Genomic DNA, 18,250 nt, shown 5'->3' on the forward strand with positions numbered 1-18,250 from the left:
AAACCTGGAGCATCCCAAGCAGGAGGCCTTGCTGTAACATGCAAGAACCCAAAGCAAAGAATATGAGCAGGGGGTTCACCTGTCCCCAAACCAGCATCTCTCACCTCGCTCTACACAGAGGGAGCACCTTGTTCTGGGGCCTCAGCTCTTGGTGGAAACCTGTTCTCCAGCCCTGGTCTGGGGGACAAACTGGGGAAGAAAATTGCATCGTTGTTTGGCCCCCCATTTCTCATCTCCTTAATCAGGAGGATTGGGTATTGATTTATGGATTAGATGGCACGTCTTATGAGTGAAAATTTTCCTTTTTAGTGGGTTTCTGTTCAAAAATTACCTAAATTCAGTTATCATTTTGTACAGCCCAGACTCACTGCTGTGCTTGGATCTCACCTGAGATCCCATAGGCTGTAAACAAACAGGAATCCCCTACTTACAATCTTCATGAGTATCTTTGCTTCCTCTTATTACCACAAAGACACACATTTGGGAAAGTTTAAAGATTCATTTTGTAGGCATACTCCTCCAAAGAATTATCAACACACCATTTCAGAATTCACTTTCATGGTTGTCCTTACTTCTTATGAGCCGACTCGATTACTATTTATTAGTTTTGAAGATTCATTAGTATTAGTCATGTAAAATTAAAACTCAATGATAGGACTTGGAAATTACCTTTCATAAAAGTGCAAGACTAAAACATCTCATTTTAATAAATACAGGATTGTAACGATCCAATTCATAACAGGTGTAAGTGTTGCAATCACGAATTCAAACACACTGAAATTAACGTTGAAGCACGGGAAGGCACATTTTGGTTGATTTTTTTTTTACATCTTTTTTTTTTCCCCCCACAAGGGGTTTTAAACCACCTAGTCCAAACGATACTTCTACTTTTAACACATTAAAAATCACACAGTGACCTTCAAAGCAGCTATTCGTGGAAGCGTCAGATGTGCAGTATGGAGTACAAAATTAAAATGTGAGATGTGAAAATACTGAGCAATTTATCTCCCCTGACCCATCACTGCGAGGCATCAGGCTTCTTAATCACACTTCTAAATTAGGATCTTTATGTAAGCAAGTCTGCCCATGAGGAAGGGGTAAATTAGTAACATATAAGGAATTCATTATTTCTCTCAGAGAGCTCAAATCTACTTATTAATTACATCTGTCCATGGCATTCATTAGCTTCATACTAGTGTGGAAAAGCGATTGCAAGTATGAGAGGTGAAACAGAATCTCTCCCGACGTGTCCTCGAGGGAAACGCTTGGCAGATCCCAAATTGACGTGCTTACCTGGGAAGGTCAGACCCTTGTTCAAGTACAAAAGCCAAATCAGATGGAAATAGGTACCTTGATGCTAGATGCTTCTGCCTCAGCAGCTATTTCCAGTGAGGACAGTTGACACAGACGAGTCTTCTCCTGGGGACGTCAAACGTAACATCAGTTCAGCCGAGTTCAGTCAGTCCTTACTGGGCACCCAGCAGGTACTAAGGTGGCATGTGTCTGCTTCGAGGGCACGTATGACTCGCTGGAGTCTCTGGCTACAAAGCAGATGCCGAATCGGAAGATCTTGGGCGGCGATACACAAGAACCACATAAATGCACACTCAGTGCAGTATTCTCACCAGGAAACAGCATTTCCAAAATCTTCTGGGAAAAGAAAAAAAAAAAAAAAAGCAAGAACACAGGTGTTCTGAGTCATCCTGGGTGACCTGTTTCACATCACAAATTAAGTCCCCGTGTTTGCTACTTCCCTGATTTTTCTCGTGTTTTCGCTTTGGCGTATCCATGGTGACATAGCAAGTCGCGTGTGACTTTTGGATTGCTTACCTTTACATTTAATCTAAATCTGAGTGACAATTTTCCATCAAGTTATCCTACCCAATTATAGAGACTAGGTTTATTATGTGCATGGCTAAATTTAGACACCTTTCAACGGAGGACATTGTGTCTCATTAAGATGGTTCCACAAACCTAAATTAGATCCTTATCCAAACAGACCAAGCCTAAAAAGTCTATCTTAGGAATAATGCAGCAGTTTTCTCTCTCTCTCTCTCTTTTTTTTTTTTCCATTGAAACGGTTTAAGAATCAGAAAGAGGTTTAGCAATAAACATGAAATCATCGGAGGGTATAGTGTTTTCAACCTCCAGATTATAGGCTAATAAAGCTCATTCTACACCCCTTCTCCTTGAAATAGCGTTAAAATAGTCTTTCGAGTACGACAGATATGGCTTTGTTATTTGTAAAATTCATACAGCAGTTAGGAAAATATTTATAAATATACCGTATTGCAGGATCCTTATTGCAAACAGTAAGTGAGTTATCATCCATTTTCCATGCCTGGCTTGCTGAATGATCATTTGTGAAAGCAATCACCCTTTGAATATAGCTTCTAATAATCCTGTCCATCAATCATATTTTTTTCTTAATCCATCCATGCACCATTTTAAATGCAAATAAAGATCACCTTCCCAATATCTATGAAAATTAAATCCCATCACAAATGAAAATTTACAACCCTATCTTATATTAGTTCATGGAGCTATATTCTCAATAGCTAAATCTCCCCAACACAGTCCAATAAAGTTAAGTGAGAAGTCTAATTTGGCGTTCTAATTCAGGCATATGGTATTGACCTCTTTTTTCACGGTGTCATTGTGGAACTGGTGACGCCCTCCCGCAAGCCTGGCGTCAACTGAGAACCACCGGTTGTCCACTTTGGCAGCTTGCATATGCTGAGCTCAGAAGTGGGAGGGGAATCAGGTAAGGCAAAACCACCACCGTCAAGGATGCCCACATCCCCATCCCCTGGCAGCCCATGAGTCTGTGAGCTCCCTCAGCAAAGGGGACTTTGCAGATGCGACCCCGTTAAAAATCATGCATTACCCAGGTGGGCTGAGTGTCGTCATGAGGGTCCTTTTAAGAGGGAGGAGGGATGTTCATAATCAGAGAAGGAGATGTGAAGATGCAAGCGACGGTCAGCATGATGCACCTGAGGATGTAGGAAGGTGTCTCGAAGCAGCTGGAGGAAGCAAGGGTATGGATTCTCCCTTAGAGCCTCCCGGAGGCATGCAGCCTCACCAACAGCTGGACATGAGCCTGGTGAGACCCATTTTAGACTTCTTACCTCCAGAACTGCCACCAAATACGTCAATGTTGTGTCGGGCCACTGAATCTGCGGCGTTTCCTTATAGCAGCTGCAGGAGTATCATACAGACTTAACGCAGATTGCCTCTGCTGGGACCATTGCAGTTAGGGGTGCAGACTTACTGGAGGAGGTGAGCTTGGCTCAGCCTCCATTCCTGACTGTGACTCCCTCACTGCTGACATGACACACGGATGTGGAAGGACACCAGAAAAATCTCATTGCACCTTCAAGCAAGCCCTGTGGCCTTGGCTCCCCACTGCGGGAGGCAGTTAGAACAACGCAGCGTGAATTCCTGAGCAAGGGAAAAGCCAACCTCAAACACAAGACACAAAGCATGAGACAAAAGGAAGAGCTTTGCAAGCATGTCTCGGGTTTGAAGGCCCAGCAGAGAGCCATGGCCTCTAGGCTGCTGCACAGGACCAGGGACACGCAGCCTCTGGTGAGGGGGAGACTGAGGCACAAGCGACCCTGCCTCCCCGGCGAGGCACTTACAGCGAGCGGCATGAAGATTGATATTCCTTCATTTTAACTCAAGCAGCCTAATCACGGCTTGACGACTGGGCGCCCCACCTAATCCTTTGCCTAACGCCTCCGTGTACCCCAAGGCGGTTCAGTCCCTGGGCCACCTGCTCCGGCGTGATTACAGCCTTGATGAAGACAAAGCATGTTTGGATCTTTGCTATTGAGCAAGATATCATTCTCCAGCCACAACGGGATCACTCTCCCGGGAGCCAAAGGTCAGCGTGTGCTGTGAGTGATGGATCTCCACTCTGCCGGCTGCAGGCGCTCTGCAAATATTAAATATCTATGAACCTCCTCGACTCCGATGGATGGTTTCTAATTGCAGGGGGATGGGCTTTGAGATGTGCACGTAGGGCAGAAAAAGTGCATAGGTAGATTTTCCGCCTGCTGAAATAATTTACGGCAGGGGGAGGCATTACTCAGAAATTATACGGCTGCACAAAACACATTTTAAAGAATTACAAATGATAAATTCTTATATTCACAGCCTCACTGACTGCTTCTTTCACAAATGTCCGTTCATGGAAAGAAAGCACCGCCCTCAAGTTAAATACTTTAATAATATATCACGAATTTAAATGATACGACCAAAAGTTCAATAAGCAACATCTTTTTTTTTTCTCCCTAAAAGGGTAAACTGGATAAAAAGATTATGGCTCTAAAAAATATGAAATGAAACACACAGATAAAATAATGCATCTTCTTATCTGATTTTTTTTGTTTGTTTTTTACAGGAGAGGATTGGAGATAAAAACTCATTTTTAGTAAGGAATCAGCATGAAGTCAACGTGAAACCCTGGGCATGTCATCCATTCAGAAGAAAATTCTGATTTCTATAATTTCAGTATTCTCGTCTCTAAAACAATAGGTTTGAAATTAAATGGAAAGGTTCTGCTGTTTATGCAGAACTCAATACGACCCACACACTGGGCTGAGAAATATATACATTGTGGGACTATATTCTATAGAGATACACATTTATATAATGACATTTTAAATATAATACACGTTTACATAGGGATAATACGTGCACCTATTGAAATTATACATAGCATATTGGCATTCATGTAATATATAAAATTTATATTTATATGATATGGTGTAGTATGCAATATGAATTAGTATTGCACAAAAATGTACACATCTTCTTCCTTCCATCCTTATATCAACAGAAGGTGTTGTTATAAATAGAAAAGGTGTCATCATTTTTTTTCCCATTCTACGCATGAGAAACTGAGGCCCTAGCTAGTTATGTTGACTTTCCAGCCACACGGAGTGGATAAACCACAAGATGGCTCTAAAGCATCGTCCGCCTCCATCACCTGCCTCTGGACCACCTGGGGGCTCCCTCACAAGCACCTGTCTTCGTCCCGCCCACACCTACAGGATCAGAATCACCGGGCAAGGCCTGGGATGTGCATTTGAAGTGCATTTTTCCATTGATTTGGAAGTGTCCCCCAACTCTGAGAATCTGTGCCTCCCCACTGAGGCTGGTTCCAAAAGCCACTTTCAGTTTTACGTTGTCAGGACTTAGAAATTCAGTGACAATTTTGCGATGATATCCTCAGGTCTTTCGGGTAATTATACAGCGTATTTTTCATAGGGCGATTTATAAGATGTGAATAGTAATCCTCTTAAAACCACCACAGGGAAGATAAATGATAAGAAATGCATCACCGATGTGCACTGGGGTATTTCTAAGGCAGGAAGGGCACCATGCACATTCTGTTGAGCGCGGATATAGTGAAGAGCTTCTATTTCTTAATCAGATGCGAAAGCCCCCATGATTTTATTTTATTTTATTTTTTATTTTTTACTTTTTGCCCCCATGATTTTAAAGGTCCAATATGCTAACAATAACTGTGTTCGTTCCCTGGAGCTGCTGTAACTCGGGACCGCATGCCAGGCAGCTCCAAATCCTGAAATACTCTCTCCCGGTTCTGGAGACCAGATGTCTGAGATCCTTGTGGGGTGAGACTGTTCTCCTCTGGACTTTCAGGGAGGGCCCTTACTGCCTATTACAGTTTCCGAGGGCCCCTGGAAATCCCTGAGGCTAGGTGGTTTGCAGCTACATCGTTCCCATTTCTATCTCTGCCTTCACAGAACCCTCTTCCCTCTGGGTTTGCATCCAAATTTCCATCTTCTTATAAGGACATCAGTCACTGGACTCGGGCTCGCCCTAGTTAACGGTGACCTCCTCTTAACTTGACCAACATGCGCAAACACCCTATTACCAAATAGGGTCACCTTCACGGGTTCTGGGAGGGCATGAGTTTTGAGGGGTACTGGTCAACCCAGTAGGGTGGCCTTCAAGATGAAAGGCAATTCATAGCACATTTGCATAATTTTAGACAAGCTTGACCACATGGAGGATGGTAGTGATTGCACAGACGTGACCACTGCAGGAAACACATCGCCCCACTTCCAGAGATTTCCCGAGCAGCACAGCGCCTACCGTTAGGAGTACTGTACTGTACCCTGAAAGGTTTGTTAAGAGAATTGATCCCGAGTTAAGGGTTTGTATCACAAAGAAAAGGAGGGTGGGCCACTGGGGAATTTTGGGGGTGATGTATGTGCTCATTAGCTTGGTTACCAGCGGTGGTGGCGTCAAAGATCCGTGTCTACGTTCACACATACCTAATTGTTTCTATTTGTCAGTATTGACCACGTGCAGTTGTTTGTATATCAATCACACCTCAACAGGCTGCTATCAAAAACAAGAAGAAAATCCATGTCCGCACACACCGGGATGGGATGGATCAGGAGCAGGGGGTGATGCGTCCGTGCACGCTGGATTCCTGCAGATGCAGAGGGTTCATTTTCCACGATGCATCCACCTTCCGATAGTACGTACAAAGTTTTCCTGGGTGTTCCGCTGACCTTTCCACAAATCTGTTATTCCTCTCACATTCCTCTCCACAGACCCTTTTTTCAAAAACGGTATTTGTAGAAGGAAATCTATTATACCTTTCTTCCTTTAACCTTTCGGTTTGGTGATTTTTTTTTCCCTCTTCCCCTGTGCGGCACGATAGCATCCCTTTCTGTATGTACAAACCTTGAAAGGGCTCCACAGCCAAGCCACTTGCTTGGATGTGTGTGACATAACCAGTTCTACTAAAGTTTCGTAATTCTGCTCATCAGCATAAATCCCTAAAGCACGATTTGAGAATGCAGCTAAATTTTCCTGTTTATTGGCTGTTTTATTTAGCGCGCATCTGATGCTTCTCTCTAAATATATTTAGTTTAATTTGCTTTATCGCAGTAACTAATTTGTTGTTGAATAAGCTGGATGCACGCTGCCCTCACCGTCTACCTCCCAAATTGATTTTCTAAGTGTGAAATTAAAATGTCACAAGAAACGCAAACTTTAAACAATGGCTTGGCATGCCTCCTGACGGATGCTCTACTCCCACCACTAAATCCAGCTTCTTCCGTTATATTGGGAATACAATTAATAATGATTAACTTTGGAATATGGCTTGTAACATCATTATATATTTTTCTAGGGGAAAATTAATTCCATGCATGGTAAAGTAAGCCTATCTGTCATGTGTTAAAGAGCTTGGACTTTGAACCAGGATTTTGTCGAAAACTGTAGTCTCTGGGACCATGTTTTTTCGCGTGATGGGAGGAAGATTCCTACGTAGGTGTTTATGGAAGATCCACAGGTCCATGAAGAGGTGAGGAGAACGTCTATAACGTTGGACATCCTTCATCTGTACCTGGCTCCATGGGCACAACCCTGAGCTCAACTCTGTAGATGAGAATGGCATCAAAAATCACATCCCACTGAGAGTCTATTATAATAATATAGTATTTGCTCCCGAAACTTGATCCTGGCCAGCTCTTTTACAAATGAATGCTTTTGCTCTTGAAGAGGATTGGGCAAAAGAGAAGAGATAGGTCAGGATCTGAAGCTCCATTATCACCATGAGGAAGTGACTTGAGTCAACGTTTGCAGAGAGCTGGTAGGGATTCCAATGGGAGTACGTTTCCATAGAAAGAACATGGCGGCAGGGAAAGGCGATGGGCCTCCGAAGGCTTATGGTACCCATGGGCAGCCAGTTTCTTGGCTTAGTAAAGAAGTCATAGAATAATTGTGATTTGCTGCATCTATATCTTCTACAAACACGTGCATCAAAGATAATGACCAAATGCACTATCTTACATAAGTGACTATGTAATGATTTAAGAGCAAAGAAAATGGAATTCCATCAACATTCTTGACTCTTGATTCTTCTGCTGACTACCTATGGGACTTTGAACCACTTTATGTGGGACTGTGGGTCATTTGTTTAATTTTTTTGTGCATCCGTTTCGTCAGATTTTGAAAGGGGAGGATGACTGGACCTTTCTTCACCGTGTGCCAGATAAACAGTATAATACTGAATGCTTAGAGTCATGTCTGAAGTATCTTATTTTTTGAAATATTTTATTTATTTGAGAGACAGAGAGAATGCACAAATGTGGGGGAGCGATAGAGGCAGAGGGAGATGAATCCCCGCTGAGCAGGGAGCCCAATGTGGGACTCGATCCCAGGACCCTGGGATCACGACCTGAGCCAACGGTGGACGCTTCACAGACTGAGCACCCAGGTGCCTCCTGGAGTAGTTTAAATACATACATATTTATTTTTTTACAGAGGAAACTCTAGAAGGGATATCTTCCATCGTTGTCATGTTTCTTTGGGACAAAACAAAGATTTGTGGGAAAGAATACATTTCTGCACAGGTGATCCTCTTAAAGGCAGATAAAAGAGACAGCAGTGAATGAACTCCATTGAATCGCACCCGTGATCAACGGTTGTACTTGGAGGACGCAGCTGGAATCCTGATTCTCATCAAATCATAGAAACACATTTTGTCATTAATTTTTTTAAATTATGAATACAGTTCTCCCAAAGGGAGAAAATATCACTGGAGAAGAAACTTCCTATTATCTAGTTATAAAATAAAAATGTAAATGTATGATTTGGCAACAGCGGGCTGAAAGCAGTCGTTAAACATTAAAATTAAAAGGAAAAAAATCGCTGTGTCCAAATAATGATTGTTTCCAAAATATAGTTTTTGGTTTGGGATTTTTTTTTTTAATAATTGTTCTTTGGAGAGAGTGATTCAATTGAATCACGTTCAATACTTTGTAATGTTTCAATAAGCAAATAGTATTTCCCCAAAGGGCACTTGTGGGACTAAATTGTTTGTTCATAATTTGCTTTCAAAACACTTTTACAAGAGAAAGCTGAGTCCTGTTTAATTTCCCATTTAAATAATTCTTGAATTCTTTAGGAAAAAAAATCACATTATACTGAATTTTTATTGTAGCATTCATATTTTGACACGCACACTTGTTGTGATTGGATGCACTTGCAAACACTGGCCATGACGTTCATTTTTACATCCTATTCGACTTTTTAAATATTCTTTCATGATTGGGATCAAAATATCTGTAATGTCCCCATCTCTCTGGGCAATCATAGCACTTACATTTTAAACATTTAAAAGGGGGAATAGAATAAGGCATCACAATGTAAAATTATGTAATAGTTATTTTTAGGGTGGTAGGATAATAGCAGTTTTTTTTTTCCCTTTATACATTTTGTGCAAGTAAAGCTCTCCCTTCCCTTAGCTGACATTATGAAATAAAAGATGCATTTGTTCCCTGTACAAGCTCTTTGTCTTCATCTGGTAGGTATAGGGTTTTTGTCATATTATGATCACTTGGAAGTGATGTATTTCTTCCCCTTGAATTACTTATAATAGTAACCCGTGCTTACACATGCACACACACACACACACACACACACACAAATGAAGACTGGTGTTTGATCTAAATATAGGATATCCTATATCAATCAATACACCAGTATTTACCTATAGTCCATTCGTGTGTGCATTTTATATAAGTTATATAAGTTCTCCTTTCTCATTAGCTCCCCACACTTTGCAAAATGCCATCTCATTTGCTTCTTTTTTTTTTTCTAGAATGTGCCTGGGAATACGTAGCTACTGTAGAGAACCAACAGCCTTCCTATGAAATCACAAGTCGTCATGGAAAGAACCACGTTTCTAGCACGTGTACCCTGCATTCACGACACAGCCTTCGTTTTTTGCACCTTTATGCCGTGAAGGTACGAGAGGGAGAGACAGGTGGCCATGGCATCCCCACACAGCACCAAGAGCCTGATGCCAACACACCTGGGATGCATTCAGAGGAGGAAGCCACACAAATTGTTTTTGGGGGTGGGGAGGATGCGGAATGTAACAAGCCAGAAAAAGCTAGAAGTCTTACCTTGTGACACAGGCCAGGGGTCGGCCTCCAGCAGACCACGCTGGTTCATGGTCCACGCTGCAAATGCAGGTGCAGAGGATGGCTGGCTTCCCGGATGCTTGGCCAAAGTGGGTGAGCACCACTTTGTGGCACCATGCTGAAGCTGGGATGGTGACCCCAAAGCCCAAGGTAAGCCGAGGCAGGGCCACGCAGGACTCCCCCAGCGGCCGCAGCACCATGCAGACGGATTCTGTGCCCCAACTGTGTTCCACCTGCACCCTCACGTCTCTGCTGCTGTGTCCCCACGTCCAGGGGAGGGTGCAGACCCCAGGTCGGAGCCAAGCAGAGGCTGCAGAGCTCATCGGTCACTGGGTGATCCAAATGAGGGGGCTGTGGGATGGGAAACAGCAGCTTGCCTGAGAGGCAAGCCAGCAGGTGAACGCAGGTTGAGTGAGGGCCAGGGAGGGAGGCGGCTGGCCCCAGGGCTTGTGACTCCATCGCACACTTCCAGAAGCTCTCGGGCCACAGGCTATCCTGGAACTGCATTTCCTGAGCAGAACTACATAAGCAAGGGCAGAGGAGAGAACCTGAGGGGCCATGCGGGCTCTGGGGGTGACTTTCAGGCACACTGACGTCGGGTGGGCCCAGGAAGGCCGGGGACAGGATGCTCATGGTGTTCTCTGGAGCACACAGGTCCAGGTGCCAGCCCACCGGGCCACCCGCCTTAGCCCCACAGTGCCAGACAGCCAGCCAGAGGAGCAGGGGAAGCTGCCTTGGCCCAAGGCTTTGGGGCTCTGCGTGAGATCTGAAATGTGCAGAAGAAGATGTGACCCTGCTACTGGACCCGCTGGCTCCCCGCAGCATCTGGCAGCATGCGTGGCTTTGCTCTGCACAAGGCCACCCATCAGGGGCAGGCCAGACAGCTCTGGACACCAGACAGCCTGCGGCTCCATGCAGCACTTCCAGCCTCGGGGGCTGCAGCACAGGAGCAGACAGACTGAGGAGGATGCAGGGTTCTCTGGGAGGGAGCCCAGGAGGGAGATTTCAGGGCCGGGCTACAAAGTCTCTGCTGGGGTCTGATGGCTCACGTCAGCCAAGAATGGGCAGTGTCTGGGCAAGCAGACAGCCGTTGCTCACAGTTCCCCAAGGGATCCAATGAGCAGGAGTGGGACGTGACTCCAGGAACCAGACCTGACCCAGAAGGGAGGAGCACCTGCCATAAAGTCTGAAATCCACAAGCCGACCGATAGATAAACTCATTGGCATGCACGTGAAAATATCCATTGCACATGCGTCAGGCACATCAAAACAATTTTTATTGTGTCGAGTAATTGGATGAGTTGCACCTGCTGCCCCACACGAGTACCTTCCTTTCAATAGTGTTATGGGTGAGAAAGGACCGTTCTTCCTAATTATCCAGCCAGTGCCCTCCCCCCCTTCCTATGGAATCCAGCGGAAGGTGTGTTGTTCTAAGATAGCATGTAAGGAAGCAAGAGGAATGGAAGAAATCATAGAAACAGGTCGGGTTTTAAAAATTAAATTTTATTCTATGGTTTAAGGGAAGCTAAACCAGCAGAAAATGAAATCCTAGGAAGAAAGAATTGGAAAATGAAGTTTTGGCCTCAGGGGAAATATCAGAAAATGACTAATGTGAGCAAGGGGGAAAAAAAAAAAACACTGCTCAGATGGAGAGTGTGGAAAAAAAAAAAGAAATGGAAATCACTCATCAAAAATGTATGATATAGTCTTCAATAATAAATGATGTGTAAACACTAAACTAATGTGACCTGCGTAGACTGGTTTAAAACGAAGAAGAAAGAAAAAAATCTGAAGGATAGTACAACAGAGGTGAACAGATTTGTCAAGGTAGATGATCTTGAGAGGTGAGACAAGGGAAGGTCCCTCTGCCATCAACGGGAGGGACTGGTGGCCCCATTGGGCTGCTGTCAGGTGGATCCTGTTATTTGGGATCAAAGGCGTTCTTTCACCAAGGCTAGTGATCTCCACAGGCAACAAATAGATCCCCTGCTATGTAGACCTGCCTCTTTCTCCTGCCTGAGAACTGACTACCCAGGTATCTTGGAGCCTGGATATCTGGAAGGCAGTTTTGGTAAGAGTAACACAGATTCAACTGAGTAGTGGCTAGTGTTGGTCAAAGAATGCTAAGACTTCGCTTGTCTTGGGGATTGACCTGGTGAACTGGTTGAGCGTTTCTTGTCTTCAGACACGTAGGTGGGAAACATTTGGGAACACTCTTCCCTGTTTGAAGAGTTCCTTCAAACAGCCCAGGGTGGGCCTGGAGCCTACTTCAGCACGAACAGCAATGAAGCAGCTGAGGGTCTTCAAGTCCTCTTGGGGACCAGTCAGGCCCTGAGATGACCGATTAGCAGAGGTGTTTAAGGAGGCAACTTGCTTTCCATTCTGACGTTTTCTACAACTGTGCACAAAATGACGTACTATGGACAGTCAATGAATATATACGTACGGAGTGATTTTGCTGCTCTTTCCTTCGTTTCCCTGGAAAAATGTTTTCCATCGGTGGGAGAACTTTGGTGAGGGTATCAACAGTGCACATCACCTCCCTGACTGCCTTGGATCTGGGACATTGGTTTTCTCCTGTCCTCAGACTCAAATGGAAACATCAAGTCCTCCAGGGTCTCAAGTTGAGTGGCCTTCAAACAGGAACTACACCATAATAATGATAAAAAATAATAATAACAGTTGCAGAAACTGAGAAAGGATGTAGAGGTATGAGAGCAAAAGCATTGCATTCCAGATTCTGAATCTTCTAAATGCTCCACAAAACAATTCCTTCGACCATCGCTGCCTACGATGGGCAGATTTTGCCTTTCACAGAGGAACACATTTGTATTTTCTTCAGAGATGGCGTGTCGTTTTGAGCCTGAACACCCTTGAGTCCTGCAGAACCTCATGCAGAAGCCCAGTCCATAAAATGACCACAGAAGACATTACCTAATTGACACCCTCAGAAGCCATGTCACAGTACCTAGGGCACTGGAAAACACCGCTTGAACACCATCACTCTGCATGACCATTTATTACTAGCAGTAGGGAAGAAATGATAAGTAGCGCATCTGTAATCCATCCTTTCTCTCCCCTGATAAAGAAATAGGGAAGATAAACTGGTCAAATCTAGAAAACGTGCTTATGAGAAACACAGTGGCAAGCCCTCTACTGTAGTTTGTCAGAGGGAAAGTCTTTATGAATGGAATGCTTTGGGTAGAGGGGGGACCTCACCTGGACAGAATTGTTTATGGAAAACAAACCTGGGATCTAGGAACTTATTTATTTTCTTAAGATTTTGTTTATTTGTTCATGAGAGACCAGAGAGAGAGGCAGAGACACAGGCAGAGGGAGAAGCAGGCTCCATGCAGGGAGCCCGACGTGGGACTCGATCCCAGTATCCCAGGATCACAACCTGAGCCGAAGGCAGATGCTCAACCACTGAGCCAGCCAAGTGCCTCCACATAGGATGTGGCCTCAAGGAAAATTTTACGAGGGCCATGTAACTGTATGAGTAGAAACTGCAGATGTGCAAATTGAACTCCAATAAAAAAAAAAAAAAAAGAAGAAAGAAACTGGAGATGTTTCATGAGCAAAATGGCTCCCTTCTGGGTAAGTAACATGACCGTATATATGGATGAGTGAACGCATGTAGGTCTGGCCAGAGCTTGTCCTGAAATGGTAAAGAAAGAACAGCCCTGGAGTTCTCAGATCATCTCTGTTTCGGCTGTATCTCCTGCCATTTGCAACAACATGGATGGATCTTGACGGTATCATGCCGAGGTAAGTCAGAGAGAGACAACCACGGCGTGATCTCACGTATATGTGGAGTCTGAAAAGAGCCAAATTCGTAGAAACAGGGAGTAGAATGGTGGGTGCCAGGCATAGGGCTGGGGGAAATGGGGACGTGTTGGGAAGAGGGTACATGCTTCCAGCTATAAGATGAGCAAGTTCTGTGGATCAAATACTCAGCATGGAGACTCCGTTAACAATACCACTAACTATAATATACCGGAAAATTGCTAAACAATAGATCTGAAGTGTTCTCACCACACACAAAAATTATAATTATGCGGGAAAAATGGAGGTGTTAATGGACCTCATTGTGAAGATCATCTCACCATGTGTATATGTATCAAATAATCATGTTGTACAACTTGAACTCACACAGTGATGTAGGTCATATCTGTATCAATAAATCTTGGGAAGGGGAGAGTAAAATTTAAAGAATAACATAAAGTATCTTGAATAAAGGGAGTGTTAAACTACTACTCTCATGACGGGCGCCTGGGTGGCACAGTCAGTTGGGCGGCTGCCTTCGGCTGGGGTCATGATTTCAGGGTCCTGCGATCGAGCCCCACATAGGGCTGTTTGCTCAGTGGGGAGCCTGCTTCTCCCTCTCCCTTTCCTTCTGTGCTCTCTTGCTCTTTGTCAAATAAACAGATAAAATCTTAAAAAAAAACTACTCTCAGTAATATTTATTTGTCATATCTGGAACTGTTTAATGCTTGACTTTAAGAAAATATGCTTCACATCGCTTTTTTTGTTCTATCTTTGAGATATCGTGTTCTCTTTCATCTTTTCCTCTTTCTTTATTTCATTCCAGAGTAAGAAGTGTCTTCTTTCTTTCTATTCGTTCTTGCCTTCTATTCTGCATGGGGCCTCTCAGAAGGACTAAAGGGAAGTCGTACCGGCATTATAGTGGATTTTCTCATCTTTGTAGGCTCTATCTTCAGTGGGATGCTCTCCATCTTTTGGAAGATGTCAATGTGGCAGGATCCATGATGTGAGGCAGGGATTCAGGAAACGTCAGTCATCTGGCTCAGTAAAGAGGCATCTACAACATGTAATTACCAAAGAGGCATGATTTACACAAAGTGTTTAAATTTTTAGAAGACGCCAGCTCTGTTAGAAAGTAAATCGTTTATTGTTCTTAATGATTAAAATGGAGCACTTTCTACGACTATCACCTATGCTATCATGGCCTGAAGGCACATACTTCTGTATAAAGGCGTATATAGAATATTAAACAATGGATCGGCTGGCTATCTCTATAGAACAACCACCCCAGAACTTCACGGCATAAGACAATAGCCATTTTATTATAATCATTCTTGCTGTGTGTCTGGAATTCAGATAGGGTGTAACAGCAACTTAAGAAGATGCAAATTTGGATTGTTGGGTGGCTCTGTGGGTTAAGCATCTGCCTTCGGCTCCAGTCATGATCCCAGAGTCCCAGGATCGAGGCCTACATCAGGCTCTCTGCTCAGCGAGGAGTCTGCTTCTCCCTCTCTCTCTTTGGCCCTCCCCCTGCTCTTTTTCTCTCTCACCCTCTCTCTCTCTCTCAAATAAATAAAATCAATAAAAAAGAATAAAAGAAGATTCAAAGAGCCTTATGTTGCTCAGATGGCTGGAAGGTAGAATTTTCTACAGTTCCCTCACTCACATGTCTTGCGCCTGGGCTGGAATGCAATTGAGGAGGGGTGCAAGTGGATGGTCAAAGGGAGCAGCAACAGACGGCTTGTGCACCTGCCTTGGGCTTCCTTGCACAATGGCGGCCATGGCATTTCCTTACTACCAATGCTGCTGGGAATCTTCATGTGCTTGCATGTTTCCTACATATCTTCTTTGGTGAAGTGTTTTAAAACATATTTTGCCAGATTTGAGCTGCTTCTTTTCCTGTTATTGAGTTTAGGCATCCTCTATATAAGGTATATATATTTTATTTATTTTTTATTTATTTTTAAAGATTTTATTTATTTATTCATGAGAGATACAGAGAAAGAGAGAGAAAAGCAGAGACACAGGCAGAGGGAGAAGCAGGCTCCATGCAGGGAGCCTGATGTGGGACTTGATCCCGGGACCATGGGGTCACGCCCTGGGCCAAAGGCAGGTGCTAAACTGCTGAGCCATCCAGGGATCCCTGGTATATATATTTTAGTAGGTCCTATGGGAAATTGTTTTGCCAATGTTTCGTTTTCATATGTCTCTTTGTTCCCTGTCTTATTATTACTGAAAGACAGGTTAAGTGGGTATAGATTCCTACATTGAAAGTTTCTTCCTAGATTAACTTACAGTATTATTCTATTTTTTTTAAAAAAAATTACTTATTTATTCATGAGAGACACAGAGAAGAGAGGCAGAGACACAGGCAGAGGGAGAAACAGGCTCTATGAAGGGACCCTGATGAGCAATTCAATCCCAGGACTCCGGGGTCACAACCTGTGCCAAAGGCAGATGATCAGCCACTGAGCCATGCAGGCGTCCCAATATTATTCCATTTTTATAGGATCTGTTGTTGATGCCAAGAAGCTGGCTGGTAGTCTTCTTCTTTCATACTTAATTATTTATTTCCCTTCAATTACCCATTTACCTTTTTATTCTAGTTCTTTTTAAATTTATTCTGCCCATTTGTGAACTCTTGAATCTGATTGTTTTGGGCACAGGTTTGTACAGATCACTCATATTTCCTGTCAATTCTTCAAGTAAAGACTTTCTACTCTTTCTTTAAGAGTCCAGATAAATATATTTTTACCTCTTTTATTAATCCATTTTACTCCTAACCTGTTTGATGGTTTGTCCATGTTTGTGCATTCCATTTTTATAAATTCCTTCACAATAATCTCTTTTCTTTATCCCCCCCCCCCAATCCATGCAATTTATTGACTCTTTCTTATATATTTCTAACTCTGTTTAAATCTGATGATCAAAGTATATATTTTTAAAATAAGATCTGTGGTTTTTCATTCTAATAGATCTATTTGGTTTACTTCCAGATTTGTCATTTCTTGGCTAATTTTGCCTTCTTCTCCTGGTGTATCTGTTCCTTCTATTGTTTTTGTAGATGAATCTCCTTAAATTCAAAAACTTAAAGTATTTTTAGTAATTAATTTGTAATCTTAGCAGCAATCCCCGCCTTGCATTAGGATAAGGATATTTTATCACACCATCTTTTAAGAGCTTGACTCAACTCTGATTTTGCTCCCAGGACATAAAGCAGATTAAAAGTTGGAGTGTCACTCTTTGAATTTAGTGTTTGAAGCCTTGGCTAATATTATTTACCTCACACGAGAATCTCTTTGTCCCATTCTCTTTGAAAAATCTTCCTTCCTCTCTACTTTTGCCCAAGTTTCCAAGAAAGTATACCTCTATCCTCTAAGTTTTAGTTAATGACTTCCTTTCTTCCTTTAGTATCTCTGGTATAAATGTCTAGTTTTACAATTTATCTTAAATAATCAATCTCGTATGCCAGCCTCACTACACTTCACCTCATGAAGGGCACAATCTATATAGGTTTGCTCATCGGAACTTGGCGTATAATAGTCATTCAAATGTTAGACGAATTGACTTGTGAATGTGAACTGCTTTGAAAATATTAATGTAGAAGTTTAATCACATATAGTTTCAACATTCCAGAGTAGGAAAGGAAACAAAAAGCACACTACTATTTTTCAGACCAATCTAAACATTTCCTCATGTGTGTACATATTTCAAACGAATGACTTAATGTATTTTGAAATAGTCATGTGGCAGAGACAGAGCTAATAGTCTCTAAACAATTATAGTCAGGAAAGGTGAGAAATGGAGACTATAAATATAAAATAATTATTTCATGAAATATCATGAATTTATTTTGAGACACTAAAGATTATATTGGGGCTTAAGAACACCCTTACTCTCTCTGTGCCTTATCTAATAGGCTTGCCCACACTGTGGATTTAAAACCAGGGTGGTTTGATTTAGAAATGAATAAATATCACATTGTGCCAAGAGATAAAAATCTGCAAAATGATGCCAACAGGATGAGCGCACAGCAAATGGGTATTATTTCACTTCAGCCATATCCAGTGTCTAAAATATAAGAGGAGAAAGGGACTGAAACTTAATCAGCAATGATTAAAAGGCGGTTACTCTTCCAGGTACCATGAAAAAGTCTCATTGCACCAACACACCAGGTCCGAGAAGGAGAGCTCTCTGTCTCCATCTCTGCATGAATAACAAACTAAAGATGCCAGCGGTTGCTCGGTCACACAACTAGCAAAGGGCAGGGATTCTCTGGAATCTCTTTCCCACAGCCTACCCCCCAGCAGTCACCAAATTCAAACAGAACCTTGCCTCACGCATTGCTTTGCTCTGGAAGGACGACGCCATTGGTTCTGTCCACCTGCTTCCATGTTTCATTCCCATCTTCCTTCCTCCCCACTTTCATAACAAGGTTTGTTTCATAGATTCTCAGTTCCCAAGAGTAACACAGGATTCCTCTATCAAGTATCTTCACGGTGATCTTT

Source organism: Vulpes lagopus, chromosome X (assembly GCF_018345385.1).
Source record: "Vulpes lagopus strain Blue_001 chromosome X, ASM1834538v1, whole genome shotgun sequence".
NCBI lineage: Eukaryota > Metazoa > Chordata > Mammalia > Carnivora > Canidae > Vulpes > Vulpes lagopus.